At 34.4% G+C, this 20,165-nt stretch overlaps 1 protein-coding gene across 2 annotated transcripts in view; it reads left to right on the plus strand.

The window, feature by feature from the left end:
* Positions 1 to 18,422: 18,422 nt before the first annotated feature.
* Positions 18,423 to 20,165, plus strand: part of LOC135845402 (uncharacterized) — a 32,188-nt gene continuing 30,445 nt past the window's right edge. The window contains exon 1 of one of the 2 annotated variants that reach the window (XM_065363916.1): positions 18,423 to 18,956. The gene's annotated coding sequence lies outside the window, so the exon portion shown is untranslated. The remainder of the gene's footprint in view (positions 18,957 to 20,165) is intronic. The other variant, XM_065363915.1, reaches the window with a different exon arrangement.

The raw sequence follows: 20,165 nt of genomic DNA on the forward strand, positions 1-20,165 counted from the left end.
GAACGGGAGGGGGCTTCCTGGCACGACTTATTTTCACTAACGTTGTTGGAGAAATTTTTCTCAAGACACTCGACAACTTTAGAGCGTTGATAAATATTTTTTTACCAGTAGGTGTTTTTGACGCTGTGCTGCAGTTGTGAATATTCAGTTTTTTCAAAACTCTGACCTGCGTTTTCGTTCAAAATATACTTAAACATCGATGTGAGAAGCATTGCTTGCGATTCAAAATAATTATTGTTACTGGTTCATTTTTTGTTGATAGCGATTAGATGCCTCGTTCATACTTATTCATTTAGCTTGTATGACTAATAATCGGACTGTAATCACTTCATCAGTACCTCACGAGGTGAATATTACTTACCTACTCGTATGTCTATGTACTCGACTACTCGTATTATCAAACAATTTCGTGGTTGGTTATCATTTTTTTCCACACGAACTGTTGGGAACTAGTATTAATGATTGGTTTGCTTAGATATTAATTGTTTCGACGAAAATATTTTAATTTACCCTACCTACTCTTATCTTGGATATGGCTTGGGGAATTTTATCTCAGAGAATTCGTCAGTTTTTCATTAGTTTAGTTACATTAAGACATAATATTATTGTTCTATTTAAAACGTTTTGTAATAACCGAAAAAGCCGCTAGTGAAATTTTTCTCAGTTGGGGGAAAACGGTCGCCTCAAAATAATGAAAATTTTGTAGGAACACTTTCTAGAGCATTAAACGGCGGTTCTCGAAGTACATACAAATAATAAGTCTTATCAGCTGATTGGTTTATTGGTGTATCTGTAGTGGGTAATGCTGAGAGAGATTGTATACGCTCCCAGGAACAAATCCCCTCTTTACCGCACCGCGGCGCGTGACGTCACTGAAGGAAGCCAACAACTTACTGAAATAGTTACCGCTCATATTTTATGGATTTTTCGATTTTTTGGACCAACGAAGGGGTTTGAGTAAAATTCTATAGGGCGAAACGCGTATTTCAGATTGTATACATGCGCCGTGTGAATAGTAGGGTAAACCTTACAAGTATAGCTGTAAACAATGCTGTTCACTTCTACTTTTCAGCTCGTTAAGTCAATTTTCTCAAGGAAGACTTTTGCGGATTTCAAAAAATGTAGTACCGTTGGAAAGTGGACAAAATTCTCTACAATTTTGAGACATAAAATAATGGGGGTCCTCGAGATGGTTTAAATGTTCTGCCGCCTCAAAGTGCAAAGTGGACAGAACAATATGTTAAATTGGGTACCTTTTTCAGCTCGTTGAGTCAATTTCCCTAAGAAAGACTTTCGCGGATTTCAAAAAATTTAGTATGTACCATTGGAAAGAGGACAAAGTTCCCTACAATTTATAGCCATAAAATAATGGGGTCCTCGAGATGCTTTGAAAGTTTTGGCGTATCAAAGTGCGAAGTGGACAAAACAATCACTAGCTTGAACCCTACAGAATGTAAGGAGAATCAAGATGTGCAACCACTTATACACTGTGTGACGTCAGAGCGTTTTGCACTATCAATTGGTGTAACACGTTTTGAATTTTTTGTAATAATACCTAGTTGCCTGCCTAGCAATTTTACTAGCATTTTCATTTGAAAATTTTTACCAAGTGTTTGATTTAAATTGAAAAAACCAAAATGTTCAGAATTTTGTGCGCTATGATTTTTATTCGAAGCACTTGACTTCGAATCATAATTACTCAAAATTTTCAGTAAGCACGTGGGAGTAGTGGGTACATATTTCTAAACACCAAAATGTTCCGAATTTTAATTCTCTACACAGGGTGTCTATAACAAGTAGTTGAAGTAGTGAAAAAGTAGTGATTTAAAAATGGGTTGGGAACGTAATTGAAAAGTGGTGAATTTAGTCAAAAAAAGAAAAAATTCAAACGCTCAACAAAAATGTTCAAATCATCGAAAAAAAATTTTTTGATTGAAATTAGAAAATACTTCGTACCTAAGTCTAAGTATACTTTACTTCCTATTTAATTTTTTTTGAAAATTTTCTTGTGACGAATTAGATTCTGTTATTTTTTTTTTTTTGTGTGTGCGGAAGGGGAATAGTCGATTGAAGACAGAGTGTCTACTGGCAAGAAAAAGGCGAGAAATTCGTTAGAAAATAGTATAGAAATTTCTTCGAAAAGCAAGAAAATTTCTAAGAATTCACATCAAAAATCTCTGAAAAATTGAATTTATCCCACCAAAATTTCAAGTTTTTATTTTGTTAAAATTGATGTTGTTCTACTTTTCGAATTGAAAATTTTCCAAAAATTTTGCCCTCGCTTCGCTCAGGCCATTCAAGATGATATTTTCAAATTTTTCAAGAATTCAAAAATTAAATAGGAAATTTATTGATTTCCGGGTAATACCCAAACCATTTGAAAAGTGTAAATTTTTCATTTTCTGAACAGAACGACTAACTTTTCACAATTGTTGATATTATTGTGCTCCGATGAAAATGTATAATAAAGCATACAAAATGGTCGTTTTTTCGTTTTTCACACCAATTTCTTCTACGTATTTTCGCTCTCGCTTCGCTCGAGCTGTAATTTTACCTTCGTTTCAATAAAATGATCATTTATTGTGAAGGGTTTTCTGAAAACAACCTAAAAATGTCGATTTTTCGTGTCTAAAATTCTGATTTTGCTCTCCCCTCAATCACAAATAAAAATATAAGCTCTTTCATGGTTTGCTCCTGTACATGTACATATATGTCACTGGTATTCAGCATGTTAAAATGTTGATTTTTGTCGGAAAAATAACAATTTTTTCTTGAAAAAATAACATTATACACCCCCTCCCCCAAATAACATAACTTTGATCCGCATTCGAAGTTTACTTTTTATTTTGTTACCTACTGTTATCAATCATAGAATTGAATTCACTTCAGTAGACTTGCCTCAACATTTGTTTTTATTACTATTTTTTCATTTAGGCTAAGAAATTAATTTATTTTTCTGCTTTGAAGAATACATTTTTGAGAGATTTTGTTGGGGGGGGGGTAAGGGGTTAGCGAAGATTATCTATGCGTAAGTATGAAGAGGGGTAAGAAATTTCATTTTTGGAAGCAAGAAAAAAGCAAGAAAAAGGCGAGAAATTCGCTTCTTTGATTTTAGTAGACACTCTGGAAGAGCTTTCTGAAAATTTGTATCATCCGTTTCAGCGGTGGATCACTCGATATGGAACTTTTTCCAATAGTTAGGGGTTTTGAAAGGCTTTTTGGTGATATCATAAAAATCAGTGTTTCCACTTTTTTTCGTACGAAAAATTAGCTCAAAAAGTTACAAAAACGTAGTTTTCATATCGTTGCGACTTTCAAAAATTCTGAAAAAAATATATTATGGACAACTTTTTATGCTGAACAACATATTGAAAAATTGAGGTGGCATTATTTCGTAAAATCGATTCAAAAAAATTGAAAGTTTACGAAAAAAATACGATGTTTTGATTTAAAACATGAAAAAAAGTTTTGATTGGTGAAGTTGACCCATTTGATCCCTATTTTTACGTACCCGTTGAAAAAGTTGAAAAAACCCTTTCACTCGACGAATTGAACTCATCACAAAAAATAAAAATTCTGAGTAAATTGAAAAAATAAACAAATTTTATTTTTTTTGCTATGCGTGTAATTTTTACAACTTTTTCACGAAATTCGTCAGAAAGAAGTCAAAATAACAGAACTGAATTTTAAACTTTTTTTGATGTTTGGAATTGAAAATTAAATTTTTTTGAATTTTGATTTTTTGTAATGAGTTTATTTAATCGAGTGAAAGGTTTTTTTCAAGTTGTTATTATTCTTCAAAATTTAAAAACAATCGATGGGTAGTGAATTTCTGTATCTTTAAGAGTCAGTTTCACCAACGCAATTATACTCAACCCATAACCGCAGATGTTCAACAAAAATTCACCCGAATCTCTTTATTTTGTAAAAATATTTGAAAAATACAATTTTTATCGTATAATTTACGCATACGATTGAAGAAGTACGAAAATAATTCGGGGTTTTCGATTGCAGATTTTCAATTGTTTTGTGGCAACTTTCTTGTCTGAAAATGACGGAAGCAAACAACGACCATGCTGCCTATCCAGACGAGAATCCATTGGTTTTCTACTCAAACCCTGGCCAGTTGCAGGAGTTGGCTTGCGTCGCTACAATAGCTTCCGTATGGTATCGCCAGATGAAAACAAATCGTTCTGACATTACTCCAGACAATCTACAAATAATAGACGTGGATTGCTCAGACTTCGCTCAGCTGCCTACAGTTCTCGAGCAAATGGCTAAAGAATTTATCCCGAAGGTGCAGACGTCTTTCAATAACTGGCTCTACTTTCACCGCCGATTTATTTCTTTGTATCACAATAAAGCTGCTACCGTTCTCAATATAATGGGTTATATTTCGTGGCGTGCCGATGGAACAATTAGTTTTGAGCAAACGGCTAAAAAATTGATCAAGTCCGATTTGTTAAGTGACACTGAGAAATACAAAATCGCGTGTGTTTACTGTTTTGTCGACGATATCAAAAAACTGCGGCCGATAAGGACGACAACTAAAGACGATCATCCGATGATTCGGTATTGGAATTATCGTATGAGAGACTTGCAGTTCACGGTTTCGGTGCATCCGGAGTGCAGCAGTATCGAGGCTTCTTTACTGAAAAGCTGTTCCTGTGCGAATACTTTGTCGGCGTTCGAGTATCTTTGGGGATTTTTAACCGACGAAGAACAAGTACCAATGGTTGAACACATTAGTAATGTAAACATATTCTGTCGTGATCTGTTCTTGAAGGAGGCGTTGTGTAAATTGAACGAACATCAACTCGAGCAAGCGGTGATTTCGAGTGCCGATAGTATTTTCCACTTGATGTTACGCAGGTCGAAAGATTGTGTAATTCCGCTTTGGAGTCGCGTGAAAAACATTGTCACAAATGACCATTTCTACGAAATAATCGGTGGTTTTTTGTGGTTGTGCAGTGATGCTGTACACTTTCGTTTAGGAGGAAACGATGTGGCTTTTGAGATGTGGAACAGTGCACCGAACGCGCTGAAAAATCATATACTGGATAATCATGTGCAAGAAGTACTGGGATGGTTGTTTCGTATCGCTCAGATTGAGAAACTGTACCGTCAGTCGGTCCCAGACGTAAGATTTTTGATCGAGTTGTTGTCGTCAGCAAGTCAAGCAAATAGGGACACATTTTGGAAAGAAAATTGGGAATCTATCATCTTTATAATACGCCCTAAGTGTACGCAACAGATCATGAAGTTGTGCCTTCAAAGTGATGATGAGATAGCCTCGTTTAAGACATCCCACTTGAGTAGTTTCTCTCAAATTGAAAACCACTGCTTCCGTATGGTAAATGATGGGGATTTCAGTACTCTGAACGAATTTCTTCAGTTATGTTCCGACGATCCGGTTGTTGTGTCCACTTATAAAGTAAGCGTCTTGAAATCGCGAAAATTGCTCGAACGTTTCATCGGTGGTTATGACGATCGTACACTTACAGAATTGGATTCTTTTGAGACATTTGTGAGGGAGACATTTCCCGATACAGATGAATTAAACGAGTTTAGAAGAAACTTGATCTTCGGCAAAGGGTCGATGGCATATTTTCGGAAGTTGATACAAATCTGTCATTTCAGAAATCTCGGCCTTTTACTCGGCCATCATGTCATGTTCTCGATGCCCGAGTTATCCTTGGCTAAAAGCAAATTCTTAAAGGTGTGTCGTGATTTCCTAATTTTAGGCGAGTTGGAATCCAATGGGTATACTGACGATTGGAATAAGTTCATTAAATGGTGTCTGGATGACGATGATTCCGCTGTGGAGAATTTCAAACTGTCGTTACCCGTCGATCAGATTTTCAACGCTTTTTTTAAGAAATGTAAAGCGAGTGTAAAGCGATCCACATTTTTGGAGAATCCTTTTGACAGGATGAAATTACTGGAGTGGGTTTTCCCTACGCAAGAAGCTTCACAGAATTTCAAACTCGGTAAACTTGGTGCGTATGAAGATATTCCGCAAATCAGATCGGTATTCAAATCGAATGATGAGAATCTGATCGATGAGGTGTTGATGTGGTTTTTTAACGAGGATGAAGAGCAAGTGAAAAAGTTCAAAGTTTCTTTGAAACGTGTCAAGTTTCCAAAAATGAAACCAAGATCTGAAATCAGAAGCTTGAATGTGTCTTCTTATCGTTTGAGACCGCGTACACGACAACAGAGATCCCAAGAGATTTCTGGAGCGTTTTCGTGTCAGGCGAAGTTGGGGAAACGAAAGAATCGGTCTCAGGCGGATGTTTCATCTTCCTATCGTGCAAAGTTACGCAAGCGGATAACCGCCTCCAAATAATGCCAACTTTTCCAAGAAAACAAATAAAAAAATGAACTGAAAATTTTAATAACAAATTGAATACGCGAGTTTTTTTGGTTAACCCTACAAAATATTAAGTACAAGTTTCTGTTTCATTAAAAATTGAGGGACCCGCTGGTAAAAGGACCTGTCGGAAAAAAGTATGTTTTGAGAAAAAAGCGTTTAAAGTTTCAGTTTGTTGTCAAATAAAGACTACTCAACGGATTGATTTGAGGAAGGTTTTTTTTTATTATTTGAAGTGTATATCGGCAACAAGTATTAACCATCACCTGCCAAATAATTTATCCACATCTTCAAGAAAAATGAGATTTAAATACCCACCTCGGAGGCCCTTTTTTCATCTCATGATTTTCATTTTTTTAAAACATGATATAAATCAAAAACTGACAGGGAACCTCTTGAGGTGTCACACTCCGATTTGAACAGGACCGCGATTTTTGGAAAGAGCATAGTCTCAAACCCCCAAAACCAAATGTTCAGCTGTCCAAGTTCATTTTTCGATTTTTGGCGAATTTTTGAAAATTCAAAATTGACTGTTTTTGGTGATTTATGCTTTTTTTTTTTAAAGTACGAACTTGATCAGTAAAAATGGTCAAAATAAGTCCCAAAACTAATATTAATTACCCAAATCCAAATTTTACCATTTCCAGGCATTCTGGAGCCTCCAGCGCGATTTTTCAATTTCTCCAGAATTTTAAATTTTCTCCAGAAGGCGTGAATATAAAGTTGGGCAGCTGGGGTTAGTTTTGGACGAAATACAGCGATTCGAGTGAATTTCAAAAATTTCCACACAAACGGGAATCTTTTGATTTTTTGGATTTTTTAATTTTGAAATAAGCTGATCAAAAAACTACTTTTGAGGTATCACTCCCAGAATCGGTTCAAATGAAGATAAACTCGTTAAACAAGTCGAGTATAATATATACACAACTCAATTTTTAGCTGCCCAACTTCATATTCACGCCTTCTGGAGCAAATTCAAAATTCTGGAGAAATTGAAAAATCGCGCTGGAGGCTCCAGAATGGCTGGAAATGGTAACATTTGGATTTGGGTAATTAATATTAGTTTTGGGACTTATTTTGACCATTTTTACTGATCAAGTTCGTACTTTAAAAAAAAAGCATAAATCACCAAAAACAGTCAATTTTGAATTTTCAAAAATTCGCCAAAAATCGAAAAATGAACTTGGGCAGCTGAAAATTTGGTTTTGGGGGTTTTGGACTATGCTCTTTCCAAAAAACGCGGTTCCGTTCAAATCGGAGTGTGACATCTCAAGAGGTTCCCTTGTAAGCAACCTAGACAAAAACTAATGACATCACGTCGATTGGAAATTTAATTCTCTACAACTTTGTTATTATGTAATTTGTGTAGGACGCTTCGTTTCGCCTCCAGATCAATTCTCATGAAACCGTAAAACTTGAAATGGTTTTCAAAAAATTGAAATGTTTCATTCATGTTTTACGTGATATACCTATGATGTTTATGAAGGTGGTAATGAAATCTTAGTACCCAGCATGATGGAAAAACATGCAAGAAGTACAAATTTAAGTATTTTAAAATTCACAAAACACACGAAAAATCAGTTGAAAAAACGAAAAAAACTTTGTCAACATAGCCACTTGTATGATCCGTTCGCTGAGGCCTCTTTACAAGCGGGCCCCTTAATTATAGGCATAACAGCAGATAGCAAATAATCTTAAGAAACACTTCGAATTTAAAGTTCTCATTGTTTATAGCTTCCATTTTGTACAATTTGTATTTTATTTATCAGCGTAAGATAAAATGCTGTATTGGTTAATCATTTTTTTTTGGTTATTGTGATTTTTTCAACGTGCCATGACTCATTCAAAATTTCGTTTCAGTGGGTTTTTTAGCTTGGAAAAATGGCGGATCTTTAATTGTTGAAATTATTTACACTTTCTTTGTTTTTTATTTCAAAATGGTTTGATCAATTTTTTAAGGCATCGATGTATTGAAGTTATGATATTTTATGTCTCATTCATGCATGAGGTTTTTCCGTTCTGTTAATGCTGAAGATAATTTACGTTTATGTTTTTTTGTGTGAAGTGAATTTGATAATAATCACTAAATGTACTAAATGCGTACCTAAATTGTAATCGAATTTGATACTTATACTTACCCTTACTTGCATTTATTTAAAGTTCAAGCATTTAATTTATGATATTTATGACCTTTGGAAAACTCAGTTTGCATTTTTTATTTATGCCTATGTACTTACTTCATAGCTATATTATTGATTAGTTGTCTAAAATATTTGAGTAACTTCAATAAAATTATTTGCAATAGTTTTTTCTCAATGTAAATTTTCGGACTCTCAGAAAAAAATTGAAAAGTGTTGGGTTTGGACTCAAAAAAAAATTGAAAAGTGTTGGGGATAAGTAATTCGATTTCATGAGTGAATCTTAGCATTTATTTTCAAAGTACATATTTTGAAGTTGGATGATTCTGAGGTAATGCTAATGATGCATGAATAATTTTATGAAAATCGCAGTTTGTGAATTTTCTACAAACAGATAAATACGTATACCAGGTACAGTGCTTGATTTCTATTCCATAATAGGAATTTTTTGTTTTGCGTGGACTATATCAGTATCGTAATTCTAGTGTTGTTAAAAAAATTCGTTCTAATGTCAGAAGAAAAACACAACGACGTAAACTTTGAAAATTAATTTTGAAAGAATACTATTATTTCTAATTCATTTGTTGCTTATTTCATCGCACCCACACTTGAAATATTAATATTGTGTACCCATTTTGGGTCTTGATTTTTTTTTTTTTTCATCTTAGACAGTACTAAATTTTTTACTCACGATCAGCCTTTCAGTTTTATGTGTATTATTTCAATTACCTATTTTGTTCTCAAGTTTGTAGATTGTATTTGATTTCGTTTCCGTTTTTCTGATTGTTCAAATGAAGTTGTACCTACTATTTAGATAAGTAATAGTTTTTTTTGAGTAAAATGAATTTTTTCTCTTTATTGTATTCGAACAAAAATGCTTCAAAGTTACTTTTTTTGAATTCAATATAACCCGTTGGATTTATATTTTGTGTGTGAATTTATTTTATCGTCCCTGTTTTTTTATCAAAATTAATGAGAGATGTGATGTGACCAACACCAAGTTTTTGAGTTCAATTTTAGACATCGATCGTTTGCTTTGTCCTATACAGTGACTCGCAGAAAATATGTGCCTACTGCCTACGAGCTTTCATGACGCAATCCAGAAGTAAAATGAAGGAATGCATAGGGAGTCCTGGGGAGTGAGATTATTCCGAATTTAGCTTTATTTTGAATTTCGTCGATAACCGCTTTATCAATACCTCATAATATCACTGAATACGATAATAATCAGTCCAGAAACTGATAATCTAATATCTACTCCCCTGACCCGAATTTCACCATTTCTGGCCAGTATGGATGGAGCCATTTTAATTAACTAAAAGTCAAGTTATAGCTTATTATCCTCGGCGTGTTTAGAGGACTTATCAACATTGGTGGCGTTTTTTTAAAACCATGAATATTATTTACCTATAAGGAAAAACTGCAGGAAACAAAACTCTCCTGTTCGTTGAAAAAATTTTGAAATTGATACACATGGTTGTATGTATCTTAACTACCCTCTCCCCAACTCGAATTTCACAATTTCGAACAATTTTGGAGCTTTCAGCGCGATTTTCGATTTTTCCAGAAGTTTAAAATTTCTTTATGAATCGTGGAAATGAATTAGTGCGGCTTGGGTTAATCACTAGGCAGAAACCCGGAGTGCTTTTTTCGAACAGCGTATTTGTTGGGAAAAAACTCAAAAAATCAGACATTTTTCTGGTTGTGGGAAAATTTTTGAAATTCGCACAAATACATAGTTGTACTTACTTGTACCTAATTACTGTCTAAATCTGAATTACCATTTCTGGCCACTCTGGAACCTGCAGCGCGATTTTCGATTTCTCCAGAATTAAAAAATTTCTTCTTTAGAAGATGTGGAAATAAATTCAACTTTATTTGTAGGTATGTAATTGATTACACGTTTTATGGTCAATTTTGAATTTTCAAAAATTCGATCAAAATGGAAACGGACATCTCGAGAAGTTCCCTTGAAGCTTGCATTATTTCATGCGTAATTCGGGTACCTATCCCTTTACTTGGTTTGAGTTTGGGTCCACGGATATGATCATTTGGTTATACTATACGTACGCACATATATCATTTAACTTGATATGCATAACACAATTGTGGCAAAAATATCACACATCACGTGCTGTTCCATAACTAACTGGTAAAACTCCCTGTTTTGTCTATAAACTTACGTACCTACCTATTTATTGTACGTTTGAAGAAGTACGAAAATAATTCTATGCTTTCGATTGCAGATTTTCGATTGTTGCGTGGTGACTTCGTTATCTGAAAATGATGGAAGCTAACGACAACGCTGCCTATCCAGATGATAATCCATTGGTTTTCTACTCAAACCCTGGCCAGTTGCAGGAGTTGGCTTGCGTCGCTACAATAGCTTCCGTATGGCATCACCAGATGAAAACAAAATATCATTTTGACATCAGCTCGGATGAGCTGACACTGACAGTGAGAGGTGTGGATTGCTCAGACTTCGCTCAGCTGCCTTCAGTTCTCGAACAAATGATCAAAAAACGTATCCCGGTAGTGGAGCATTCTTTCGAGAAATGGTTCGACTTTCACCGTTGTGAGGTTTTTTATAATCGCAAGAAAGCTGCCGTTCTCGATTTTATAAGTTTTATTTCATGGCGTGCAGATGGAAAAATTTGTTACGAGCAAACGGCTAAAAAATTGATCAAGTCGGATTTGTTGAGTTACGCAGAGAAGTACATAATCGCGTGTATTTACTGTTTTGTCGACGATGTCAGAAAACTATGGCCGAGAAGGAAGACAACAAAAGACGATCATAGGATGGTTAGGTATTGGAATTCTCGTATGAGTGGAAAACGGTGCACAATTCGGGTGGATCCGGAGTGTAGCTGTATCGAAGCTTCGTTGTTGAAATACGAGGTAGCTGATACTAGGTCAGCGTTCGAGTATCTTTGGAGATTTTTAACTGACGAAGAACGAGTACCAATGGTTGTACGCATGTGTACTGAGGTATTTTTCTCCGGTCCTGGTGTGTTCTTAAAGGACGCGTTGTCTAAATTGAACGAACGTCAACTGGAACATACGATGATTTCGGATGCCAGAAACATTTTCCTTACGATGTTACGCAAGTCGAAAAATTTTGTCGTGAAAAACATTGTCACAAATGGCGATTTCTACCAAATAATCTTTGATTTTTTATGGTGGGATTTTAGATATGAAGCAATGGGGGGAAGACCGGCTTTTAAAGGATATGATTTAGCTTTTGAGATATGGATCACTGCACCGAATGCGATGAAAAATTACATACTGGAAGCCGATAATCGTTTGCAAGAATTACTGGGACGATTGTGCTATCACGGTAAGAAGTTCTATTCTCGCTACGGACAGTCGGTCCAAGAAGTGAGATTTCTAATCGAGGTGTTGTCGTCAATGAGTCAGGCCAATAGGGACAAATTTTGGAAAGAAAACTGGCGAGCAATCTTGCGTATAATATCCCCTAAGCGTACGCAGCTGATCATGAAATTGTGCCTTCAGAGTGATGATGAGATAGCCTCGTTTAAGACATCCCACTTAATCTCACGAAATGAAAAATACTGCTCCGAAATGGTGAAAGATGGGAATTTCAGTCATCTGAGCGATTTTCTTGAGTTATGTTTCGACGATCCGGTCGTGGTTTTCACTCACAGAATAAGCGTCTTGAAATCGAAAGAACTGCTCAGACATTTCATCGGTGGTTATCGCGTTCAACTTACACTTCCACAATTGAATTCTTTTAAAACATTCATCAATGAGACATTTCCCGATACCGATGCATTAAACGAGTATAAAAGAAACTTGATTTTCGGCGAAGAGTCGATGGCATATTTTCGGAGCTTGATACAAATCTGTGATCTCAGAAATGTCAGCCTTCTCGTGGACCATGTAATGTTCTCGATGCCCGAGTTACCCCTGGCTAAAAGCAAATTCTTGGAGTTAAGTCGTGATTGCCTTATCTTGGGTGAATTGGATTGCGATTGGTTTATTGATCGTTGGATTAATTTCATTATATGGTGTCTGGATGACGATGATTCGGCTTTGGAGAACTTCAAGCTGTCGTTACCCGTCGATCAGATTTTCAATGCCTATTTTGTGAAATGTGCAGCGAGTGCAAAGCAATTGACAAGTTGGACGTCTTTTCGGAAGATGGAAATAGTGGAATGGATTTTCCCTACCCAAGAAGCTTTTCAGAATTTTAAACTTGGTAAACTTGGCGCTTATGAAGGTGTTCCGCAGATCAGATCGGTATTCGAATCGAGTAGTATGAAAGTAATCAATGAGGTTTTGATGTGGTTTTTCAAGGACGATGAAGAGCAAGTGAAAAAGTTCAAAGTTCCTTTGAAACGTGTCAAGTTTCCAAAAATGAAACCAACATCTGAAATCAGAAGTTTGAATGTGTCTTCGTATCGTTTGAGACCGCGTACACGACAGCACAGTTCCCAAAAGGAAATTTATGAAACGTCTTCGTGTAGGGCGAAGTTGAGGAAACGAAAGAATACGTCTCAGGCGGATAGTTCGAATGTTTCATCTTCCTATCGTGCAAAATTGCGCAAGCGGAAAACCGCCTCCAAATAATGCCAACTTTTCCAAGAAAACGAATAAAATTCGAGAATGAAAATTTTGATTTTACAAATTGAGTACCTACGCGATTTTTTTTTTTTTTGTTTGCCCTACAAAATATTACGTGTTTCTGTTTCATTAAAATTGTAGGTATAACATCAGATTGTAAATTTGCAAATAATCATAAGAAATACTTCGAATTTATTTAAAGTTCTCATTGTTTAGCCTCCAATCCAATTTATATTTTATTTATGAGTGTAAGATAAAATAGGTACTGTACAGTGTACATGCATTGCGTATTCATAATTTTTTTTTCGGCCAGTGCATTTGTGAACGTTCCATGTCTCAACACAATTTCGTTTCAGTTGTTTTATTTAGCTTGCAAAATGATTTTTATTTCAAAATGGTTTGATTTAGGTTTGTTCAATATTTTATGGCATCGATGTGTTGAAGTTTTGATATTTCATGTCTCACGCATGAGGGTTTTCCGTTATTTAAGCTGAAGATAATTTACGTTTGTGTGCTTTTGTGTAAGCTTTATAATAATTCCTTATGGTTCTAAATAAAAATTATAAAGAATTTGCTTATTATCTACTTACTTGCATTCATTTAAAATTCAGGTATTTAATTTTGAGTATTTTTAACCTTGGAAATCCGATTCAGGGTGAGTTTACATATTGTACGAACTTACCAACTTGATAGCTGCAAGTGCTGAGTATCAAAATATTTTTCATTGTTGAAAACTGTTCAACAAAACGTTGAAAATTTGAAGAAAAATTAAATTTTGCAGCATCAAAAATAGGAAATTTTGTAAAATTGCACAGCCTTTTTCTCTTGGGTACTTAACACTCAATACTTAATATAATAAGAATCAAGAAATGACTATAAAATGAAAACATGTTGTAACTATGTTGTGTTATCTCTAAAATTTGATTTTTTTCGTTGTAGTAAATTAAGCAACGAGTAAGTATTACTTACAACACTTTCGTGTGAATAAGAAACGTTTATACAACATGTTGTGACTGGGGTCCCCCGAAAAAAAAAAAGTGGTACATGTATCTTTCATTGCTGAAAAGTTTGTAGGATCGTCCTCGAATGATTTAATGCTTCGTGTGCCAATTTAAAACCAATATATCAACTTACCTACCTATTGCTTTTTTTATCGTGTTCACAACATTTTACCATGTAGGTATACATACAACCTACATCATGCTCAAAATGGTTTCAAAATTCTTCTAGAACCTCAAAACACCTTTAATTCCATGGAAATTTTGAAATCGATTTCTAGAAAACAATACTTTTCTTACAACGGTGCACAGCTCGGAAATTAAAAATCTCATGCGGAGGATTCGTCAAGAAAATTTTAGAATTTTTTGTTTCCTACTTTCAGTAACTTTCTATTAAACTGGACAAAATTAGGTACCATAAATTTTGTCTTTGTCCTAGAAACAAGTACCTAACCTACCTATTACCTATTAGTTACCTACAATACATTTCTGCCTAAGTAACTCAGATAAGTTTAACATAAAATTTAAATTACAAGAACTAGAAATTTTTGCTACTTTAATCTTAGTGATTGGAGTTGTTTTTGAACATTAAAAATGACAGTGGTCGTTTTACTCGGAATTCATTACATGTTATCGTAAATTTTCAGACTAATGCATACCTACCTAGGTTAATTCTCTGCTGTACTTCTATAGTACCTACGTAGGTATTCCGACTTGACTACTGTTGGACGTTCCTTGTTTTGTTTCGTTTGTGGATACGTTTTGATATTACGTATTATTACACCGTTTTGTAACGGTCTAAAGTTGAACATTTGTGCAGACCGCAACGATGAAGTTATTCGCGATATTTTTATTCGTTTTGGCTCAAGTTTTCATGCTAGTGCAAGAGAATTTATGTGATCCTTGTTCCATAAGAGAACAAAGTTGCAGCCCCATCCCTTGCTGTGTATCTTTGAGATGTATTGATGGTGTATGTCGTTGATTGCTTCAAGCTGTGCAGCCTTTATTGAGATTACTGAGACATTTACTTGGATTGTTAGGTATTCATTCGACTCACGTAATGATTGAGTTGATTTATAAAATTATGGCACATATATCTACATGAGATTATTTAAATCATCACTAATGTACGAGTATAATAATATATTCGTTTAGTTATAAATTTGCGTACATATTGATTAATTTTTCTTTTTCATTGGAGAGTATCTACTTACAACTTTCTTTTCACTTATCTAAGTATTTGGGAGCGGGTTATAGGCGACTAAGGGAGAACTGCCTCATCTTCTGGAATATCATTACAGCAATACCAGGAAAAATGATGGATTACAAAACGTTGAAGTAAGTAGACAGCTGAGAAATATGTAGTAATTAAAATAATTGAAAAACTTGAAAATTTCGCAAAATTAGAAATTTGATTCATAAAGTATCGAAATTCTTGACAAATGGTGAGTTGATGTGGTATGAGAATTGAGATGAAGGTTTAGAGCAATTATTAAAATTAAACAATCTGAAAAAAATCGAAAATCATGTTTCTCAGTATAGTTTTTATTACTGCGAGTTTGGAGTAAAAGCACTCAGCAGATGTGCTATAAACAGGCAGTGTATTTCGATTCTCGTGAGAATGTTGAATGAAACCATTCATTTGCCAGATTTCCATCTGCTGCTATCAGATGTACATATCACATTCTCCTTCATTGCTTTCTTTTTTGGGATTCAGAGTCGAACTCTCAGTTGTCATTTTTGCTCTCATGTTTGAAATTTTGGACTGTTACTCTGACTAAGACCTACCTACTTGGACCATTGTTCATTTTTCGGAATTTTAAAAATTCATTATGAATAGTTTCCGAAGTCATGTTCACAGAGTTTGAAGATCATCTGGAATCACACCATTCTCATATTCAATTCGATCAATTGAGTTGATATAATTTGTAACATATGAGCGTGAAAAAAAAAATTATGCCAATCATTATGAGGTAAGTAATTCTTAGTACCTATTGAAATAATAAATAATATTACAATAGAAGTTTAATTATAAAAATGAATGCTCAATTGCTCACCCTTACCTTACTTTCTGAGCGCTTAATTCATTTCTATACTTATAATCTGTAATATAATTTTTTTTCAACGTTATACCTACAGTCTCCTTGACGTGTTTTTAAAAATCAATTTACCATTGGAAACTAATCGCAACAGGTCATCAAATGTTTCTTCCATCTTCAAATATAGCCTATCTTGAATTTTCCTCGCAATATTTCTGAGGTCACTAATCATCATCTAAAAAGAGAAACAAAGAAAGTATAGATCTTGATACCTATTACCTACCTAGTTGAAAAATTAAAACCTCTCTTTAGGAGAAACTTTTTCTTTTGTCGTGTTACCTTTGGTGACCCTCAAGAAAATTTTTTGATCGCAAATGAAATAAACTTAGAATTGGAAAATCACAAACCAAATAAAATCACCGTACCTTTTTCAACAGTGAAGTGTGTAATGAGAAACATTATCTCCTCTCTTCAATAATTATATACCGATAATGACTTATTTTCTGATAAACAACGTCCTATTCAACAGTTAGTTGGAAGTGAAATTTATTACCTATGACATTACGAATATGAAAAAAATCAAAATCAAAATACTTATCTTCTGGTATTAAATTAATTTCATCTTTCTTTGAATGAAATAAATGTGACCAAATAATTCCAAATAAAGGTTTGATTTTATCTATCGGCGAATCAATTACTCATATCGATTGCTCAAATTCCAAAAATGAATAATATGATTCAACAAGATTCATTTGAAAAAAAATCTTATAAGCAACTTAATACGTCTTTGAAACGTTGAAACCATAGGAATTAAGAGCCCACAGGCCCAGAGAAGTAAATTTCCGATGAGATGGCTATTCGAAAATTCAGGGAATCTGCATTTATTGATGATCTTGGTCATTGGTCAATTTAATATAAGGTACGTTTTCCTTGGAATAATAACACTACTGAATTTAAGGTTTAATTTTCAAAGTCATTCTCGGACAATACTTCAGGAAATTGATGTCGGAGAGGATTCGTTCATGGTGAGTTTATGACACTGAAATACATATTCGTACCTATCACTGGCTGTAGTAGGTACCTACATATCGCTTTACGAATGTGGTAAAAAATGCATTTTGACTCGACTCTTGAAAAAATGTGCGCGTAATTTGGGGTACCCCTTCAATTTTCAAAATAGATACTAGGGAACACTTCCTTAGGTATGACATTTTTTCTTACTAAAGGAATCCTTTTGATTTGCACTGGCTGATCGTAATCAGATTTTCACTTTTCAGATCCTAAAATTCATTTTTGGATTTTTGGTGAGTTCTTTAAAGTTTGATAAATTCAAAAAAGCTCTTGTTAAGGGCGATTTTCAAACTTTTTTTTGAGTCAAGTGAACCAATGTGAATAATTTCTTCGATAGGTATTCAACTCCAGCACATCAACAAATACTAATACATAGTTCTATGGCATTCTGAAGTCTCCAGCGATTTTTCAATCTTCTCCGGAAATATCAAATCGGCTTCGAAGACTCCAAAAATAGACTTCTGAATCTATATAATCTTGGTTGGTGCTTATTGAGCATTCTCTCGGTCGTCTTTTTTGAAGACTACCGAGTGATTTGAAATTTTTGCAGAAAATTGAAAAACTGTCAGATGTTCCAGAATGGCTCAAAACTAGGATTTTGTTGATGTGTGGAACTTGAAATTGAGGGATTTATACTCATTGATTCACTTGAACAGATCAAGAATCGCATTTAGGTACTTAAGAGAGTTTTTCACTTTTTCTTTATAATTTTTCAAACTTTTTGAATTTGTCAAAAATCTAAAAATGAACTTCAGGGTCTGAAATTTTGGTTAGTGGAATTTTAAGGCGTATAGATACTCTTTATTCGATCTACCTTGATTTTATTCTGGTCGGAGAATGTTCGATCTTCGAAGGTTTCCTCATTCGTGGAGTAGTTTTATCCTTCGAAGTTCGAACTGTCTGTTACCATTGAGATTGACTAGTTAGACCCTAAGAAACTAATTTTGAGTAGGTATAGGAAAATCATGGCTTATTCATGAATAACTTTTCATCTACAAAGATACTTGCCGAGATGCTACTCTGGTAGTAAATGGTGGATATATATCTATTGGAGTACCTTCTAAATTGAAAATTCGAATAATTTGTAATTGTTTTATTCTTTTTCAACTCTCGTTGTTATCTTCCCTCTGATTAGTAATTCCCTCTTTATCTTAGTTTATAACGATAATATAGTATAATGTTGTGCAATGCAACTGAAACTCTTTCCTTTAGGAACTACTTATAAAATAAGTTGATATAGTTGAATGTTGAAACCAATATGGACATTTTAGCTATCGAATGATCTAGTAGGGTTTTCATTATTCAGCCATATCGATTCCTAGAACTAGAACGTTATCGTCTTTTATCTTTCTCTAAGCATTGTGAAGTATTGCGTCGTTAGTATAGTAAGTCCTTCGTCTTCGTCTTCGTCGTACCCTGCTCTCGTTCTGCTCTCCCAATTATTTCGCTTCGCATTCTTTCGCGTGCGTGTGCTTCGTGAAGTCCGTATTTGCTTGATAGTGTTGTAATCGAATTCGGTATTATATTATTCTAAACGTGTTCGTATATGCATTTAGCTATTTTCTTTTCGATTTTTGGAACTTGAAACGAGTATTTATTTACATTTCGTGTATTTTACGTAATTAAATTACTTATTAATTGCATCGTTTCAACTTCGACGCCGAATTACCATCGACCATTAGATGAAGAGTCGTTCTCGTTCAAGTTTGCATTATTGATGTGCTGTTGGGAATTTTTCAAAGCTGATTCTACGGTATCGTTATTTGGTTTCCTACATTACATTACATTTTACTTTTTTAAACGGTGATGGGTGACTGTTAATTTTAAGTATTTAGATACCTATGTTTTTGCAAAAGAAAGAGTGTGTTTGAGTGATGGAATATAATTTTTATCCGTCATCTATGATTCGTAAAGTAAAGAAATCTGGGCTCGCCTTTATTCCTATTGTTTCAAAATCCCAAAGACTGAAAGACTCGTGAGTTACTATGAATTTTAATTTTTGTCGAGTACGGTCTGAAAACAGACGAAGAATTAATTGGCTATCAATGTATTCGATTCGCGAATTTTGTTTGAAATCGAAGTATCATTATCAATTATTAGGTACAAGAATTGCAAGTTTTGTGTGTATGATGAATGCTTTTAAAGCGATCAAAAATTGAATTATCGAATGTGATTTGCGAACATGTCCACGTCGATCATCGCTTCAACTTATATTTTGCATCTATTCGCTACAAGTACGTAAGCATTTTTCCCCAAACATAAATAATACGTATTGTAACTCACCAATTATTTGATATTTTCGCTCTTTTCTCGAGTATTCTAAAAGGGAATTAAATTATTGAACAGCTGGAATCTGTCAGTAATTATCTAATTACGAATTTAATATTGCAGTAATTAACGTTAGTACTCAAACTGTAACGAATTTTTCGATAACTCTGCAGCATCGAAAGTGTTTCGTCGTCGCTGAGAGTTCGGTGTATTCGATGGTATGTGACTGACGTGTGAAAATATAACTCAAACTTGAAAATTAATTCTCTAATATTAATTATAATTTAACGAAATTATCGTACCAATGATTTCATTAGATCAACAAACCGATGGTAGCTGCGAAATGTACGGATTTTATTTGTTGGCAATCTCATCTGACTGTGATCAGTAAAGCGAACATTACTCGGATGTATAACAATTTTCGAAATGATTGGGCTGCTGAAACGTCGATCAGTATCATGAAAATGGTTAGATCATTTGCATTCTTTTTTTCATCGTGGTTATATTTTATTTTTACGGACTTGGAAGTAATTTGGGAGTGTTTCTCGAGTAGAATTGGCATTGGATTTTGGAAGACGAAGCGTTGAAAATTATCTCATCGTGCCCTGACGATGAATTGCGTGAATATAAATCGACACGAAATATCGAAGGATTGGGTATGATTTCTTTTGTAAATTGTTTTTCGATTTTGGGT

Source organism: Planococcus citri, chromosome 4, assembly GCF_950023065.1.
Source record: "Planococcus citri chromosome 4, ihPlaCitr1.1, whole genome shotgun sequence".
Taxonomy (NCBI): Eukaryota; Metazoa; Arthropoda; class Insecta; order Hemiptera; family Pseudococcidae; genus Planococcus; species Planococcus citri.